The sequence below is a fragment of the Nannospalax galili genome, unplaced genomic scaffold (assembly GCF_000622305.1).
Source record: "Nannospalax galili isolate Female #2095 unplaced genomic scaffold, S.galili_v1.0 scaffold370, whole genome shotgun sequence".
NCBI lineage: Eukaryota > Metazoa > Chordata > Mammalia > Rodentia > Spalacidae > Nannospalax > Nannospalax galili.
The window spans coordinates 4,756,541-4,772,597 of NW_008329335.1; the positions used below are offsets into that span (position 1 = coordinate 4,756,541).

The following is a 16,057-nucleotide window of genomic DNA, read 5'->3' on the forward strand; positions in this document are numbered from 1 at the left end:
TAGTGGGAGAGGAAGGCTGTCTACCTGACGAGTTTGTATTCATGCTCAGATGCCGAGGAGCTCAGAAGGTGGGTGACTGTAACCAGTGATAGTCATGTATATAGAGATTAGAAATGCATGTGAAAACGTCTCAATGTCAATAGGCTTGGAATGAATTTTTCTGTATGAAATTGTGTGTTTTGACAACGAAGTGGAGATCTTTTTTAAACGTTGGAACCTCATTTAATTTTATGTCTTATAGAGTTTATAATGAGTAAAAGATTATATAAGGGTAATAATTCATCTGTAAACCTAGAAATGTACAGCCAATTTTGAAAGAGATGTACCCTAGCTCAGAAAAATGTTATTGAATAGGTTAATGCTGTTGTAATGAAACGCTTCTTCTAATTAAAAACAAACAAACAAACAAAAAAAAAACCACTCTATCCAAAAGCAACTTAAGGGAAGAAAATATTTATTTGGCTTATACTTCCAAGTCACAGGCCATCACTGAGGGAAGTCAGGTCAGGAACTCAAGCAAGAGCTCGAAGGCAGAAACCATGGAAGAACTCTGGTTCTGGCTTGCTCTCAGAGTCATGTTTAGCTAGCTTTCTTAAACAGCCAAGGATCACATACCCAAAGAATGGTCACCCTCAGCAGGCTCCTCCTACAGCAAGAAACAATCAAGACAATCCCCCAATAGACATACCCACAGGCCAAGTAATCTAAGAAATTCTTAGTTGAGGCTTTTCTCTTAGAAGACTTTATGCTGTGCAAAGTTGACATAGCTAACTAAGACAATATGTATCTAGACCAGCTTTTTCTCATCAGAAATCCCAATTTGAGCCTTTAATCAATGTGAAGCCTGTGCGTGTCTTCCATCCTCCTCAATAGATCCCCATGGAGGGGCCTCCCTCAGTCCACCAATGAGCAACACCCAGGAAGACTAGACCCTCCATCACCCAATGGCCAAATGGAGTCTGTGAGTTCAACATAACTTATGAAATTAAAAAATGTACAATACAGCAGGAAATCTTATGGTTTTACACAGCTTTGATTTATTCTCTCACATCCTACATTTCAACCCATGGGAATCCCATTAGCATTTCTTGCAGGACAGGCAAACTCAGATTCAGATTTTATTTAACTCAGAATAATTTATTGCCCCCTCCCCCACCCCATTTTGTAAGGACAGATTTGCCTTGGTAGAGTGGAGTTTTTATTTTAGTATTTTAAATACACCACCTCACTGCCTTCTAGGTGTCAAAATATCATATGAGCTGGGCAGATAAATAACATTTTGGAGAATCATGAACGTGATGAGTCATACTCTAGGCTGCTTTCAGCACTCTCTCATTACTCTTGCCTTGACAGTCAGATTACTGTGTGTTGGTGTAGATCTCTATGAGTTTATTTACTTTGAGTTAGTTCAGGATCTTAGATTTGTAGGTCCATGTATTTTGTAAAGTGTGTGAAGATTTTCAGCAACACTTTTTTTCAAACCCTTTCCACTTCTCTGAAAATCTTTTAATTTTTTTCCTTACTTTCCCTCCCCACCCCTACCTGCTCCGTTGACTCAGTAATTTCAATGGATCCATTTCTTTGTTTTTAGAGTCTTTCTTGAGGCTGCTTAGACAAACCCTGTCTGTTAAACTCCTAGGTTACTGGACTTTTGGTGTGTGTGTGTGCGTGTGTGTGTGCGTGTGTGTGTGTGTGTGTGTGTGTGATATTCATGTGAATGTGTGACTGCTTGTATCCATGTAACCACATGCAGAGGCCAAAGAAGGGTTTGGGGTATCTTGTTTATTGCTCTCTGCCTTATTACTTTGAGATAGGGTCTCCCACCACTGAACTGGAAGCTTCCCTTTCCAGTTAGGTTGGGTGGCCAGTGAGTTCTTGAGATCCACCTGTCTTTACCTTCAGTACTGGAGTTACAGGCATACACCTCTGCCTGGCTATTTTACATGGGGGTTGGAGATTCAAACTCAGGTCCTCAGGCTTAAAGGACATGCACTCATCCCCTAGTTCCCTAATTTATTGTACTTTTCAATTCCCCAAATTCTGTTTGATTTCATCTTATAATTTCTCTCCCTTTTTGGATGTTCTTATTTTGTTACTAATTTTCCTAATGTTCGTTAATACTTTGTCCATGTTTTCTTTTTGCTTTCTGCATAGTCTAAATAAGAGTTTATAGTTTTGGCACAAAAACATAGAGTACAGTAAAGTATAGGCCCAATAAGTCATAGAGATCTGGACAAACAGGATACAGAAGAGTCAGAGTTATTGAAGGACATGTAATAGAGATGGGGCTGGGGAGAGTCATGGAAAACAGGAATCAAGGGGAAGGAACCTTAGGCAAGCTCTCAAATATACAAGGTAAGAAACTGATCCTACTGGAGAGCATAGCTTTTTCACCCCAGATGGTTGCCTATTGAAACCAAGTTGGAGTTCTGACCTCCAAATCCATGAAATAATACATTTCTATTGCTTCAAGTTACTAAGTTTATAATAATTTTTATATTATCATTAGAAAAATAATCTAATACAATGATATATACAATCTTAGAAGCTTCAGCCAATGTTTTATTTCTTTCTAAAAAAATTTACTAAACTTTTGTAAATTTCATACAATATGTTTTGATTATATTTAGACTCCCTCCCCTATCTGTGCCCTTCTTAGTGCCCCGTTCCCTATTTCATGTATGCTGTTATGCATATTAAGGACAAATTTGTGTCACCAAATGTCCTTCAGTGTGTGTTCATCCACTGGAGCCAGGTTAACCTATATAGCATCAAACCTTTAAGGAAAACCAACTCTCCCTCTCCCAGAAGCTATCAGTTGCCAAGAGTTCCTCAGTTAAGGTTAGGGTTTCTTCCTTGCTTCCCCACTTTTTGCTGAGATTTTGTCTGGTTAGAGCTTATGTGGGACTTGTGCATGCTTTCACCATTGCTGTGAGTTCATATTAGTAACTGACCAGCTATCTTGAAAACTCCATTTCCTTGTGGTCATCCACCATCTCTGGCTCTTAGAGTCTTTCTGGCCCTCTTCCACAATGGTTCCTGAGCCTTGGGTAGCAAAGGTTTGATATAGGTGTCCTATTCAGGAATAAGCACTCTGCAATCTCTTATCTTCTTTTCACTTTGGCCAGTTGTGGTTTTCTGGGTTAATCTCCATCTGCTGCATGAGGAATCTTCTCTGCTGAGAGTTGAGAGATGCCTTAATATTCTTTCTGTCCCCTGAGCCTTAGATGCAGAGATTACTTTATATATGTGTCACTTAGGGCTATGCACCTCACAGACACTCCAGACACTCATTCTCTGCATTTGACCAGTTGTGGAACTTCATAATAGTCTCCCAACTGTTGCAAAAAGAAGTTTCTTTGATGAGTGGTGAGAGGTACACTTGTCTGTAAATATAAGGATACATATTTAGAATATAGTAAGAAATTACATTGGTCCTGGGATGTGACAAAAGTAGGTTTTTCTCTAGGATCTATGACCTCTATAACCATATATATTTGACTATATTTACAGTACCACACATGAGTTCCCTTCCATTGGCCTTAAGTCTGCCTAGCTATTGATTACTCTCAAGATAAAAGTGCCACTATTACACCAACAGAGATTATTTGCTCTGCTGGTCTTTGCTGCAGTTCATAGACTTTACAGCTGGGTAGAATCATCAGTTGGTTTTCTCCCTTCACAATTTTCATAGCACCTTCTGATACTATGAGAGCTAGTCTTCAAGAATGAGGTTTCTAGGTCAGTTCCAGCTACATTGTTCCAAGTTCTGTGTCCAAAGTATGTCCTGTTTTCAGCAATAGGGTTTTGCCTTCAAGTTCTGTGAGTCAATCAAGAGCTGCAGAACTAACACATTATTATTTTGGGAGTCTCTTGGACTCGTCTGACCAACAACTTCAGGGAAGTTTCCTCTATCTGGCACTGCATTATTTGTTATATGCCTTTACGTATTTTCAGTAGGATTTTGCAATAATACATTTTCTTCTGGTTCTTCACACAACCTAAGCATTATTTATCTCTCCTCTGTCCCCTCTGTACAGCACTCCTGATTCCTTCCCCGGTTAAAGTATTCTTCGTTTCTCCCTTGATAACACCTTTCTCCTACTATCTCCCCTCTGGAGCATCTTCTTCCATTTTACCTTTATGGTTCCTTCCTGTTTCCATTGCTCCTGTGGTTACATTCAGACATATTCTCACATCTAGAGATTTGGGGCCAAGATCCGTAAATGAGAGAGTATATTGTCACTTGTTTTTCTGAGTATGTTATTTCACTTAGTATAACAATTCCTAGTGCCATCCATTTTCCTGAGAATTTCATGGTTTTTTTCCTTCTTTATCACTGAGTAGAACTCCATTGTATAAGTGTACCACATTTTCTTTATCCATTCATAAACTGAGGGACATTTAGGTTGTCTCCATTTCTTAGCTATCATGAATAGACTAGCAACAGACAAGGCTGAGCAAGTATCTCTGTAGTAGGATATTGAGTCCTCTGGGTATTTGCCAAGGAGTGGTATATCCAGTTCATATGGTAGATTACTTCTTAATTGAGGCACATGCCATTGTATATTAGGATTTCTGTGTGCCATTATCACTTCAGCTGGTAGATCAAACCTCACCACGAGCTGTGGGTCTCTGTGGATCAAGCAAAGTGATCCAGAGAATCTTGCAGAGAAATGCAAATCCAAGTAGCTGTGCCCAGCACTTCTGTCACATCCCAGTGATCTAAATGTATCACTTGACCACATCCAATACAGCAATATAGGAAGTAGCACATACCACATGGACAAAAAAATGAAAAGAGACAAATATTGGCTAAAACATGAGAATTTCAGTCAGAATTAACGGCTTCAAAACAATCCTTTCATGTTCATAACTTCCCTGTGATTCACTTTCCTCATCTGTGCTACATCTTTGTGTTGAAGCCCATGTGAAGGTCGGTGTGATCACATACACAGTGATCTAGTCAGTAAAATAGTTGATGACAAATTGGACACCTACAAGTTCTTGTTATAATGAGTGCTAACTGATGTTTCCCTTCAGGAACAGCTACACAGGAGACTCTGAAGGTAATTCAGCTTGAGAAGTCAGTGTCAGTTGATGCTGGAGAGACGGCCACTCTGAACTGCACCACGACGTCCCTGTACCCTGCGGGGCCCACTGAGTGGTTCAAGGGTGTAGGGCTGCCGAGAGGCAATATACAGGTTCACAGGAGAGCACTTCCCCAGAGTCACAAATGCTTCAGATACTTCAAAAAGAAACAACCTGGACTTTACCATCCGCATCAGTGATGTCACCCCAACAGATGCTGGTACCTACTACTGTGTGAAGCTCCAGAAAGTAGCATCTGGCAGCAAGGAGATTCAGTCTGGAGGAGGCACCACACTGTCTGTGCGTGGTGAGTAAAACATTGTCCTTGTTCATTTCCTTACCTCTGTCAACAGATCAAACATAATAGTCATTATGTGAGTGACAGTTAGGAAGCAAGTGTGGAGATGGGTACTCATGTCTGTGATCTGACTTTACTTCATTTATGAATTTAGGAAGCTGAAGAGTGCAGAGGACATGCCATTTGCTGGAGGTTCAGTTTCTGGTTAATAGCGGTATGCCACATCCCTTGTCTGCCAGCCCTCAAACTCTCATCTTGCTCCATTTATCCCAGACATCTGACTGTACACATGAGAACTCCAACAGTTGAGTGTCTTGTCCAGTGACAAGGTCAGACCTTCTCTGCCACCTCCAGGCTGCACAGTCCTACCATTACTGAGTAGTGTCTGTGGCTGAAGCACTCAAGGCCTCCTGTGCCCCAGGATTCACTCTATATGTCAATAGAGATGAAGTGAATGATCAGGCAGGAACTCTTCTCCTAAAATATAGTGTATTCTCCTTTCCATGAGAACCAGTATGATAGGGTAGAGAGGGTCAGGGCTGGAGCTACATGTGGTTTTCTCATTTCTTCTTTATTTACTGCATAATAAGAACATTCCTGACATGTTCAGGTTCCAACAATCTGGGTCTTTCCCTGGGTCTGTCTTGAAATCTTGTGCTTCAGGAATCCACTCTCACAGGTACTGAAAGCTCTGAGTAGATCTGGCCCATGTGCCATATTCAGTCCCCATGTGGATGATCTTGTCACCCGCTGAGGCAGCAAGGTGTTCACTTTGATTTTCCTGATAGAGATCTAGAGTCCTCTTTCAAGTTCTTAGTTCTGTGATTATCACTACAGGAAGTGTTATAGTTGGCACATGATCTGTCTAGGGGTACTGTTGGGTTCATTTTCTCAGCCAATTAAAGAATTAAAAGGCAGGAAGAAAATCTCAGAGCAGCAGAGAACAAGAAACCAACTTTTTTGTTGTTCTTTTGTTTTTTGGTGTTTTGTAGCCCCAGCAGGCCTGGAACTCCCTATGTAGACCAGGCTGAACTCTATCACAAAGATCCTCCTACTTCTTCCCGAGTACTGGGATTAAAGGTGTGTGCTACCTGCTTGGCCCCTCAGAAACAAACTTTTATTGAAAGATAAAGAATCACATCCATACTCACAATCACATTGACATATACACACTCATGCAGAAAGATGAAGCTCTCCACAAGTAGAGAGGAAACTTAGAAACAAAGAATCCAACATCCTCCAGAAACGCTTATGTTTTCAGGGTTTTAGTGGTTTTCCTCTCCACAATTTTGGATTGGTCATACTTCCTCCAGCAAAGCTGCACTTCCTAAACCTCCCCAAACCCCACCACTAACCTGGGACAAAGTGTTCAAGTACTTGAGCCTATGGGGGATATTTTCTTTTCAAACTGCCAGGAGTATAAAGATAAGCCATTAAGAGTCAGTTTAAGCTGGGCTTAGTGGCACATGCCTTTGAGCCCAGCATTCAAAAGGCAGAGACAGGCAGATCTCTGTAAAATTGAGACCAGCCTGGTCTACATAGGGCCAGCTGAGGCTATAGAGAAGACCCTATCTGTCTATCAGGATAGAATAGGTTCTCCCCTAGCCACAGGTCCTTGACTGCAATAATGGTGCCAGATAGGAGTTACATCTTGTGTAGGGGGTCTTAAATCCAATCAAAAGGTGTTACTTTTGGTTACTCCTATAACATTCATGCCACCATTGTATCACTGAGGTTATCTTGCCAGATCAACCATTATTATGGTTTTCAGGGTTCACAGCTGGATAGCACTGATTTTCTCCTGCAGTAGTATGCATAGCACCTTTCAGCACTATGAAAGTTAGCCAGTAGGGATGAAGCACTCATGTCAATACCAGCTTGATTTCTCCAAAGCAATAGGGCTTTACTGCTGCCTTCTGGAAGGTAACCAAGAGCAAAAACAATAGTCTGTAATGTTAGGAATGGGGGTATTTTAGTTAGCTTTCTAGTGCTGTGATAAGACACTCTGACCCAAACAACTTGGGGAGGAAAGGATTTATTTGGCTTACATGTCCACATCACAGAAAGTCAGGACAGGTACTCAAGGTAGAAACCTGGAGGAGATGCTGAAGGAGAGACCCTGGAGGAGCTCTATTCTCTAGTCTGGAAAGTGCCTTATAGACATGCCCACTGTCCAATCTGAGAATTTTCCAATTGAAGTTCCCTTTTCCCAGATATGCCAAGTTGACAACTGAATCTATCCAACACAAGGGGTCTATGGCACCCTATTGCATAACAAACGAGGGTCACTTTGCCTTTACAGATGACCCCAACATTTAGAAAAGTCCAAACTTGTGAGCAGATAGGGAGCCGAAGTTTGAACCTTGTAGCCTGACTCATAGCCAGATACTGTACATGGTGTGCTGGTTAACATGGATCTTTCCCTGACCATAGCCATAGAGCAGGGTTGGCTGCCTTTTGCCTCTCAGCTTGTCTCTTGACGTCTGTCCAGGGGAGGAAGAGCTAAGCAAGTTCTGATGGAGCCTAGGGCCTTTGGAGGCAAATGCCTCCTCTCCTGGAGGGATTGTCTGGTAGAATTCTCCAAGTCATATCTCAAAGCAGAGGGGAGTTGGTCTCAGTGGCAGGGATTGAAAGGTGTGTATACCTGCTCTATTGATGGACATGAAAGTTCAAGGAAATAGCCTCTGGGACCCAGAGAAGGAAAGGACAGAATCTCTGTATCAGCCTCAGTGTCCTTATCTGTGAAGTAGTTATGATCTTGGATCATTGCCAGAATATGCTGCAAGAAAAGAGTGGCCCACAAAAGTGAGTCAGTTCTTAAGGGTGCCAATTATTATTTGGAGCTTTTTTATGGGGTTCAAGAAAAAGAGGAATTTGGTTGCTAAAGGTGTATCATGGGTAGTTCTTTATATTAACTGATGGATTTGGATTAAAGGAGTCTTTGGTCACTGCACATATCCCTTTCCATAATGTATCTGATTTCAATCATATGCATACCCAACTCTGAATAGACATAGAATGGCAAATATGAAATTCTCCCTTAAAGTTCACTTGGGTACATGATTTTGTCTTATTGTGCAGGCACCCCAAGCTAATCTAGTCTGAATCACCCCCACCACCACCTTTGTACTCAAACATAAGTATGGTACAACTGAATAGTTGGTTGGTGGTTGTTAAGGGGAGGAGAAACTTATTCCATTGTTCAAAGAAGGGTATGCATGCAGCTCCATGCAAGCAGAAGTCCCAGATTATTAGCACGATTCTAGGTGCATTGTTCAGACAGGTATGAGTACATAGTAGGCATGCGGGAGACAGCTCTAGGTTACCAAGTCCACTGTTAGAAGAGTGTATCTAAAGCCTGAGCCATGTGGAATCCCAAGTCACTAAGCTATTCCCTATGCCTGATTATCCCACTGTGAAGACACAGAGAGAAGCTGAGAAACAGCTCAGGAAGCCATGTAAAGGAGAATTTTACCTTATTTGGAATCCTCAGTGCCCCCCCCCCCTTCTGTGATAGCTTTCATTCAAGGTTCTGTAAGGAATGAGAAGTAATATACACAGTCTTAGGTGATAATGTCAGAATTATCATAGGCATAAGTAATGAAGAGGTCTATAAGAGAAAGGATGGAAGCTAGTGCCTGGGCACACATCCCAGCTCAGCCACTCCCTGACCTGAGCCAGGGCCCTCAATACAGGGGCCTCACATGATGCCCCTCCCTGACTGGCTATACTGAAGGAGTGAAATCATGTAATACACCTAGAGCAGCATCTGACTTATAGAAAATGTCTCATCAATGTGAGCTGTGCCACTCAGGGACCAAGTAACCTTGGAGTTTTCAATTTCCCTCTCTAGGCCTCAGTTGTCGATGGGATTGGGGTGAGTTTGGTGACTCTCAACCTGGCTGCTCTTTGGAATCCCGAGAAACTGAAAGAAATCCTAGACCCAGGTTCTTTTCATTGGTCTGACATGGGACAGGACATCTCAAATATCTAATTATCCAGAAAGTTTAATACACAGCCAGGGCTAAGAACCCCTCATATATATGTGTAATATATAGGGGAACGTTTGAGTTTTTTCTCTTGACTGTTGTCACCACATGGAGCTGGGATATGAGATTCCCTTGTGCTTCACAATAACACATACTGGGCGCAGCCCCTTGGAGCAAAAATGGTAGGTCAGGGACATTTCCTATGGACCAGCCTCCAAGGACCTTGAACACCTGTCCAGACAGAGCCTTATTCCACTTCAGCCTCAGGGTGGGCTCTTCATGTCCTACACAGGTCCAGATTAAAACTTGTGGTGGAGCCAGAAAATCCTTTCTCTTTAGCCCTACATCAAACACACAGTATGTCTCCAAGGACTCTATCCCTGTGCCCTTCACAGAGCCATCATCTGTCTATAAAAAGATCCCCTGGAGGAACTGCTTGTGAGCCTGTTCATGGTTTGAAAGCTACTGGCCAATCTGTTCATGAATGGATCAGTATTAAAGAGGAGAGCATCACTGTATGGAGACTTCTCTTCCTTATTAGGTGGGTTTTCAGGGCAATGGCAGGAACAGGCTGGAGGTGTGTTGTGATGTCTCTGCATGGCTTTTCTTGTACCCTCTGGTAGACAGAGAATAAATGTATAATCTCAGAACTAGTAGTGACTGCAGTGATAGTTTTTGTTAAGCACTTAGTGTATGCCAGACACTGGCCTGCCTTCATTCTCATCTTCCCAGGCTTTTAAAGAAGAGGACACTGAGGCTCATTAGCTAAAAAACAGGCATTATTTGTTTTCTCCCCTTTACCCCTTGTAACTTGGCCACCCATACCCTCTCTCTCCCACAAAAGGGCTCATGCTGGGACACTACTCTCTAGACTGGTAGAAAACTAAAGGGCTGAGGATTGGTGAAGTCAGGACAGTGTCAGGATACCCAGAAACTTCTGATTAACAGTGACTGAGGACAGCCCCTCATCACTAGGGACACCATGTGTGATGGTGTTTGAATAACTTGACTTCAAGGAAGACTTTTTATTTTGTCATCAAAAGTTTCATGAATGTTTGAGAGGAGAGCACATGTTCACAAATACAAGTATGTGTGGTACTTGTTGAATGGAGTTTACAACAGGGGCTCAGTAATAATTAGCAATCGTATAACAACTATCTATCTAAAGCAAACACTGCCCTCTCCTAATCTACCCACATGTGTGCTTTCAGGACCAGGAAGTGCTTCCACTTGCTCAGTAGGCCTGTGACGGTGTCTCTTGTGATTAATTAACAATTGGGAAATTAACTGCCTCTGGATGCTTAGGCAATGGGTTTTCATTTCTGTCAATCACAAACCAAATCCAACGGGTACCCAGTATCGAGAAGCAGCCTAGTAGGCTCTCCATCTAAATTCAGGAGTGGACACAGGTCAGACCACTGACATATAAGAAGAAAGAATGAAGAGTATTTGAGGGAAGCCAGCTGGGTACCTGCTTCATGGCATTTCTCTTATGTCACTTATTCCCTGCATTTATGTCTATAAACCATTTCCCTATTTTGGCAATTGATACAAAGTGAGGAAGAAGTTGGTGGCAATCCCAATTATTGAGAGATCTTTGAACTTAGACCAGGAATTTCACCTGTGCCAGCTGGTTCTCACTATCTGCTGGCAGGTGTACTCACCTCTACAGACACAGATATCACAGGAGGATGAGGAAATAGCCCTTCCAGAAACTTTAGGAGGATGAGCAGTTAATGTCTGTGGCTATGACCTAGATTAATATTAAAGCAGGTGCTTAGTATGGCTGAAGCCCTGGCATTGATCCCAAGCCTACAATAAGTGATGATGATGATGACAGTAATATCTAGAAAGGTTCTATGCAATGTTAACGCTGACCATCACAATTACACCCCTTTTCTGTAAATGCTGCGTTTTAACCAAATCATCTTACCCTGTGGTGATATTAGACCCCATTGCCAGGGCCAGAAGCAGTGAGCTTCACATGCAAATCAGGCTTCCACCCCCTCCACAGGCCTGTGTCTCTGGTTCTTGTGATTAATTAGCAATTAGGAAATTAGCCATCTTAGCTTCTTCAGCACAGATGATCATTTTTTAATACCAAATTGAACTTTTCTTGCTTGGTTCAGAAAAGTTGCCTGTTGGGTTCTGTCTTTATATTTTAATTTATTTGTATGGTGTTTTGCCTACATGTATGCAAATGCATCCATGTGTTCAACGCCTGCAGAGGCCAGAAGAGGGCATCAGATCCTCTGGAACTGGAGTTGCAGATGGTTGTTAGCCAACATGTGGGTACTGAGAATTGAACCTATGTCCCAGCCAGTGCTCTTAACTGTTGAGTCATCCTTCCAGCCCTGGGCTCTGTCTTTTAAATTCAAGGCTTGGCACAGGTATAGGAAGAAATAAGGAAAACTAGGGTCAAAAGCTAGGTTCCAGGTTCATGGCATTTTTTGGGTGTCATTCATTCCCTGAGTTTGCATCTGTAAATTACTTCTCCAAGTTGGCAAGGTTTCCAGAGGAGACCAACAGGGAACAGTTATCACTAATTATGAGACAGGTTGGTAATCTCTTTCCTGAACTTAAGTTGGAGGCAAATTCTTGATTCAGAGAGAAGGACTTTTACAATTTCACCTTGGCTAGCTGGTCCTGTCTGTTGGATGGGTGGGCTCACCTCTGCAGACACAAGAATCGGGACATCATAGAAAGATTAGGACATAGAAAGATGTCTTTGTCTGGAGGCATGGCTCATGGCTCAGCAGTAGAGTGGGGCTTTAGCATGGCTGAAACCTGGCAGTGGACCCCAGAATCACAATAAATGATGATGATAATTAAATAATAACCTCTAACAGGTCTGCTCACAATACTAGTCAATTGTCACTTATGATGGCCATTGCAATCATCACTCTTGTCTGTAAATTTTTGTTTGTAGCCAGACCATCTCCTCCTGTGGTATCAGGCCCTGCATCCAGGGCCAGACCAGAGCAGACAGTGAGTTTCACGTGTGACTCCCATGGTTTCTCACCACGGAGCATCACCCTGAAGTCGTTCAAAGATAGGAAAAGAGCTCTCTCACTACCGAACCACTGTGGACCCCACAGGAGAGAGCTATTCCTACAGTACCTCCAGCACAGCCCAGCTGGTGTTGGGTCCTGAGGATGTCTTCTCTCAGATTGTATGTGAGGTAACCCATGTCACCTTGAAAACAGGCCCTCTTTGTGGGATTGCCAACTTGTCAGACACCATTCGAGGTAGATGCCCCTCACTCCCAACCCAAGCCCTATGTTGTAAGCTTACATTTGGTCATCAACCTGATCCTCCCAAGGACAGATAGTATGATACCTAGTTTCCAGCAATTTGCCCACTTTCAAAGCATAAGGGCTCTTACCCTGTGACCAGCACCATAATGGAAGTTGTATTTATTTTACCAACAGAAATTATGACTATACCTATTATGACCCCCTTTGTTCAGGTGGTTTCATTTATTTTACTATCATTATTATGTTCCCACTATAGCTAGAAGTTGGACTGACTGATTTCCCTCATTACAACCCTCACTCTACCTGTCTTTGAGCTGTGTGCTGGGAACTGAATTTAGTGGTTCTACATTGTTATAAGCTCTCAGTGTTTGGGTGCCTGATGAATACCCAGCCCTGTCCCTGGGCATGCCCTTGAGTTGGTGGTGGTAGGACTTCAGCTCCCCAACCTCTCCTCTGCCTGTGCCTTAAGGTCACAGCTCCTTCTTGTGCTTTCAGTTACACCCACAGTGGAGGTCAGTCAAGGACCAACAAAGGTGTGGAACCAAGTGAACATTACCTGCCAGGTGAAGAAGTTCTACCCATTGAGTCTCCAGTTGACCTGGTTGGAGAATAGAAATATAACCCGTTCAGAAGTAGCCACAGTCATCACAGCAAACAAGGATGGAACCTGCAGCTGGACCAGCTGGCTCCTGGTGAACTTATGTAACCACAGGGAGAATGTGGTGCTCACCTGCCAGGTGGAACATGACTGGCAACCAGTGATCACTAAAAGTCACACCCTGGTGGTCAGTGCACACCAGAAAGACCAGGGTATGGACACCAACTCTGGAGAGACCTCTGCTTCAACTGTTTTGTTCCTTTTAAATTCTCTCTTTTTAAACTGTCAAAGATAGTATTCATACCTGTTATGGTTTATTTTGATCTACTCTTTGTCTTTCCTAGAGGTATGGGGGAGTACATATCAATGCTTGATGCCAATGAATTCCATTTCTATGGGTAAACAGTTGACTGCCAGTTTAATTTTAACAATTACACCTCTGCCCCAAAACAGTGTTGACGTTGTGTTCACTGATCACCAGTTTTGAGGTCTTTGTGGCCAGCAAGCTCAGGGATCAGGTTCCAAATTCTTGATTTTCAGAGTCCGTTTTCCAGACCATACTTTCAGGTCGATCTCCTAAAGGAGCACCCTCTGAGATAGATGTAGGAAGTCATTTGGAGTGCTGTCAGCATCACACAGGCACAAGTAGTAGGGCCTCACAGAAGGACCTGTGAACACAGTGCAGCACACCAAAGGATGCAGCAGCTCCTCAGGGATAGATGCAGGGCAGGATGCTCATTATGAATTCTTTCAAATTGAAGAGAGGTGCCTGGGGTTGACATTCCCAGTTTAGCCACTGTTCCTGTGAACTGAACTCTAGGAGGAGTGAACCTGAATGGTACAACTTCTCAAATGACAGAAGTCCCACATTCACTGAACTGAGATCTACAGGCATCGGCATCCCAGTAGCAACACTAGATGCTTTCTCCACTTCTTTATCAACCCAATTTTGAATTTCAAAAAATATATAAATTTTCAATTTTAGAATTAAATGTAGTTCATTGTAAACATGCAAAGGCCAAATGTTCACCTCTCCAAATCTGACTGTGAATAACAGAAATACTGCAGATAGCATCTGCACTGGGATAGAAGTGAACGAGATGATAGCTGAGGTCATCTCAAGTCTGAGGCCTGTTCTCTGGTTCAGCTGGGTGCTTGCAGTGGTAGGGTTCATCAGCTCACTCACTCCACCCTTTCATAGGGCTCTCCAAGCTCCTGAGAACCTGGAGTCATCCAGATGCCCTTCACCTGAGTAGCACAGTCTTACAGCTATCTCCAAGAGCCATACTCATTCATGTGAATGTCATGTTCACAACTACTCATGTGGCCAAGAGGCTGAACTTGTCTTGGTCCCAAGGATACAGTTCCAAGATCATCCCAAAGGAAACCAGTTAGAACTTCTCTGGATCCCACTAAGCTTATATGCCTCCATAAACTCTCTAGGCCTCAGCTTACCTACCAGTTTGGGAATATTAACCCCTGACCCACAGGATTGTGAAGATTTTACAGGAAATGAAGTCCCACAACGAGACCATGTGACACTTAAACCCCTTCTCTCCAGACAAAAACCTGGTCACTTGAGGCAGGAACAAAGGAAAAGGAACATCTTTACCATGTATTTTCCTTTGAAACAGGGAAATTTGGATAGGGCAGACACTCAAAATCCACAGAGGATTGATGGGCTCAGGCATCCTCGGATGGGGTAAGTAAAGGCCCTTCTAACGGATCCTCTTGCCCCTTGGTTTTTAGGACTGGATGCATCACCTGCTACTACAGTCCTTATAGCTCTTCTAGTTGTCCCCAAGATGCTGATGGTGGTTGGTGTCTCTGCCATCTATGTTTACAGGAAGCAGAAGGCCTTACTGTAAGTAGGAGTGATGAAGGTTAGGGGCAGTCTCAGGACAGACACAGAAGGGAAAAGGATAGCTAAAGGGCCAGATCACCTGTCACACAGCATCAGGGTCTTTGGGATATAGCAAAGGTGGCATGATGCTTGGGATTCTTAGGGTCTCACAGAGCCCTTGGATAGGTCTCTAGCTCCCTGGAAGCATGGGGATACTACTGGAGTGGCATGATGTTCAAAGAGACCTAGAGGACCTGAAGGAGGTGGGCCAAGGGGGTATAACAATGCTGTTGGTATAGATGCTCCCTTAAAAGCCAGATCTATGTCAACATAAGAATGGGGGTTCATGAAGGAAGAGAAATCTACATCTGGGATCAATATTTAGACTAGCAGAGGGGCAGCTCTCAAGCTCTTTCAGATATGACCCTCTCTATGACCTTGAAGAAGGAAGGGGGAAAGATAGTCGTGACTTTGAGAAGAGGCTGAGGTGATGGTCTTATAACATGGAGTTATTATCCACTCAGAATAGGTGAATCAAGAAGACAATAACCCTGAGGACATGATAGTACTCAGGAGACAATTTGAGGACTATAAAATGAGATGTGATTCCCCATATCTCTTTTTCTCTTACCCTGCCACAGGAGACCTTCAATATCCATCTTCTCCTTCTTTGGAGGAGCTCATTCTAGAAGAGGAAGCTGATGAGAAGCTTTGATATACTCTTCTCCTAATGCCTACTTTCCCAGGGCTTCCTGCTGGCCCACAATCTCCTGTAGCTTCTCTGCACAGGCCTTGCTGCTGCAGAGCTAAATCTGTGTCCGTGGACCTGTGCAGGGGCCTTACAGTTGGCTTTGGACCATTCAGGAGACAGAGGCAGGCAAATCTTTTTGAGTCTGAGGACAGCCTGGTTTACAAAGGAAGGTCCAGGCTAAGCAGAGCTATCTGGTAAGACCGTGCCTCAAAGCAAAACAACAAAACACC

At 43.1% G+C, this 16,057-nt stretch overlaps 1 pseudogene; it reads left to right on the forward strand.

The window, feature by feature from the left end:
* The first annotated feature begins 2,282 nt into the window (after positions 1-2,282).
* LOC103737274 lies at positions 2,283-15,097 on the forward strand (annotated as a pseudogene).
* Positions 15,098-16,057: the final 960 nt, after the last annotated feature.